This window comes from Triticum dicoccoides, chromosome 5A (assembly GCF_002162155.2).
Source record: "Triticum dicoccoides isolate Atlit2015 ecotype Zavitan chromosome 5A, WEW_v2.0, whole genome shotgun sequence".
Lineage (NCBI taxonomy): Eukaryota > Viridiplantae > Streptophyta > Magnoliopsida > Poales > Poaceae > Triticum > Triticum dicoccoides.
The window spans coordinates 185,775,922-185,779,223 of record NC_041388.1 but is presented as its reverse complement, the minus strand read 5'-3'; the positions used below and the strand labels follow the sequence as shown (position 1 = coordinate 185,779,223).

The 3,302-nt window shown below is 43.8% G+C and overlaps 1 long non-coding RNA gene across 1 annotated transcript; it reads left to right on the top strand.

Moving 5' to 3' along the window:
- Window positions 1-698: 698 nt before the first annotated feature.
- Window positions 699-2,721, top strand: LOC119297128. The gene is made up of 3 exons (XR_005145539.1): window positions 699-795; window positions 1,838-1,927; window positions 2,547-2,721. It is a non-coding gene; the product is annotated as an uncharacterized LOC119297128 (long non-coding RNA).
- The last annotated feature ends 581 nt before the right edge of the window (window positions 2,722-3,302 follow it).

The following is a 3,302-nucleotide window of genomic DNA, read 5'->3' as shown; positions in this document are numbered from 1 at the left end:
TCTTCAATACATTTGGTTCTCTTAGAGGGTTCTCGCATGTGATAATGGAAGTTGATTGCATGGGACACTCGCCACAATTCTCCACTACTAGGGAAAAGCTTATAGACGGACGCTTACTAGTAGCGTGGGTTTATACCCCTTGCTACTGCTACTTACTAGTAGCGTGGGTTTATAACCCCTGCTACTACTAAGTTGATAGTAGTAGCGCGGGTTTATAACCCTCGCTACTACTAAGTGATTTCCACCGTGCCCCTCAGGACCAGCAATAGTAGTAGCGCGCGTTTTAAACCCACGCTACTACTAAGTTGATAGTAGTAGCGCGGGTTATAAACCCCACGCTACTAATGAATGGTCTCCACCGTGCACCCAAGACATGCCATAGTAATAGCGTTGGATTAGCGTGGGGTATAAACCCAACGCTACTGCTAAGTTATCTCCTTGCCGCCCCACCTCGGCCTCTCACACCCCTGCTCTGCCTTTCTCTCCCCCGACGCCTCTCCTCGTCCTCCACTCCCTACGTTTCCCCTAACCAACCCCGCCGCCACCGCCGATGCCGACGACCTCCTCTCCCCCAACCCCACCGCCGGTGCCCCCACCTCACACACGGATCCTCCTCCTCGCCGTGCCCTTGTGCCGGTCCCGAACCCTAGCTAGGGGCCCCCTTCTTCGGGCATGGCGCGGCGCGGGGAGGGATCCCTCTTGCCCGCCGCCGATGCAGACGGCCCGCCGGAGGTCCTGCTACTTGCTCCTCCGACCCTCCTCCTCCTGCTGATAGTGCGGACAGACGCCATGGAGGTGAGGTCCCCCCTTATCCTCTCTTTCTCTTCACCACAGGCAGGCAGGCCGTGTGCAGGCGGGGAAGGACAGCGTGGCGCGCCTGGTGCGCGAGCTCGAGGGCATCGACCTGCTCGTCGAGCACGTCCGCGGCGTCCCCGCCGAGTTCATCAAGCTCAGTGCGGCCGCCTTTTTTTTCCTTTTTTAGTTTGTTTTTCCATGGCATCCTAATTCCGACTAATGAGGCGGTTTCCGCGAGAAAGCTCAGAGATTAAATTGATTTATAGTGCATGTAGTTTTGCTGTTCCAATTTAGCTGTCCGTGCCCATGGGGATTCTGGGCAGAGCGGCTTCTGAGATGCAGATGAAGAAGCTTACCTACATTAGTAACTCGATTAATGCACCAAGTGTTTGAGATGTGGCGTCAGACCCTCAGTAGTGTGTTCATGTGCTCATTGTTTAGGATGGTGGTGGTAGACTGGTAGCTTTCCATATCGCATATACCACTTGTCCTTGCTTGGCATCATTTTATTTTGAGAATCAGTACTACTTTCCCAATCTCCAGTAGCTTGTTTTAGATGTTCGAGAGCTAAATCAGTGATTCTCTAAGTATATTGAACTGAATCTTGCAAATGCTTTTGGCCTTCATATGCCTCTATCTAGAAAATTCAAGTCCCTTTCCGTTATGCTATTATGCCTCCCCACAAACTTCTTGGATCCCTCTCTCTTGCTACTTAACATGCCGTGCAAGTGTACAACTTATACGTGAATACACTAGAAAAACATGATATGCTTTATTTGTTCTCGTATAAATCCAACAAAGTAGTAAATGCACTTGTCTTACATATATCAGATAGAGTGGGGTAACCTCTGCAAATAAACAGCAGACAATTTTCCTTCAGTAGCAATAGTTCTGCATGTAGATACAAAAAATGTTCGATTGCTTACATATTAAAGCGTTGCTGCAGGGAAAATGCTTGCCCCGTTCTACATCATTGTTTTTTGTTTAAGGATCCATTCACCTAGTTCCTAGTTTTGATGGCTTTTGTTCTCTTTGTTTACAGATCAAGTCTTTCATTGCCTTTACCGTGTTTCTTAAAGCCTTTGGTGGTCTCCTTTTCATCATCAGCAGCTCGTTCGGAGCGTTCGTACTGGTGTGTACTCTTCTTCTGAATGCACTGTATCAAGAATTATTTCATGTTAAGGGGTTATCAAGATGCATACTATTGTGGCTGCCATTAAATGTAGACTTGCAGCACCATGTCTTCTCAAACTAATAAAAAGGAAGTATTGTTGCCATGACATTTAGGTAGTTTTAACAATTTTAGTGTGTCCATTTTACTGGTTGTAAAATGCCAAATCTGGCATTGTTGCTGCTTCGATGTTTGATTTTCATACATTTTGCTTCTGCAATATCCTGTTGTAGCATCTGACAGTGGAAAGCTTTAACAACAACCTTCTTGAAAGATTCCAAATGTGGTGACATGTTATTCTTATTGTTTAACCACTTGATAGGCTCATGTCTGTTGAGTTTGTGCTACTGATTGCTACAGTCCAAATTTACGTGTTTATGCTTATATTTATTGTTTGCATTCTATATGTGACAATGCAACAGTTCTTTGAGGCATCAATCCATGATAACTGGGCATATCGGTTTATGCTTAGATATAAAAAACAAAATATATTTTCTGTCTTATTATACGGAACTAATTATATTTAATCCATGTTAAAATGATTATGCATTTATCATGTTGAAACTTCTTTGTCAAGCAGGTCTCCGCCAACATTGGGAATTTGGGATGGCAGTGCCACACATTGATGTATGGATACTTTCTGGTCGGTTGCCTCGTTGTACATCATTGTTCCCTTTTTAAGGATCCATTCACCTAGTTCCTATTTTTATGGCTTTTGTTCTATTTCTTTATAGATCAAGTCTGTCATTGCCTTTACCATGTTTCTTAAAGCCTTTGGCCGTGGTCTCCTTTTCATCATCAGCAGCTCGTTCAGAGCGGTCGTACTAGTGCGTACTCTTCTTGTGCATGCACTATATCTAGAATTATGTTATGTTAAAGGGGCATCTAGATGCATACTGTTGTGGCTGCCATTAAATGCATGTCTTCTCAAACTATTTAAAAGGAAGTGTTGTTGCCGTGCCATTTAGGTAGTTTGAAAAGATATGATGTTCTTGGCTGTTAATGTTTTAGTGTGTGCTTCTCACCTTCTGTAAAAGGCCAATTCGGGCATTGTAGCTGCTTCAGTATTTGATCTTCATATATTTTGCTTTTGCAATATCCTATTCTAACATCTGAAAATGGAATACTTTAACAATATAATCTTCCTGACTTTCTGCAACTGATTTTGCCGTAGTCCAAAATTACATGTTTGTGTTTATTGCCTTTTTTTAGTGTGTTGATATTTGAAAGGGGAACAGGGCGACGTGTTGCACTCTTGCTTTTGTAAGAGCACTATATTTTATTGTTAACCATGCTATGGTCCAAACTCCTTTTTATTCTGCTCATATGATATTGC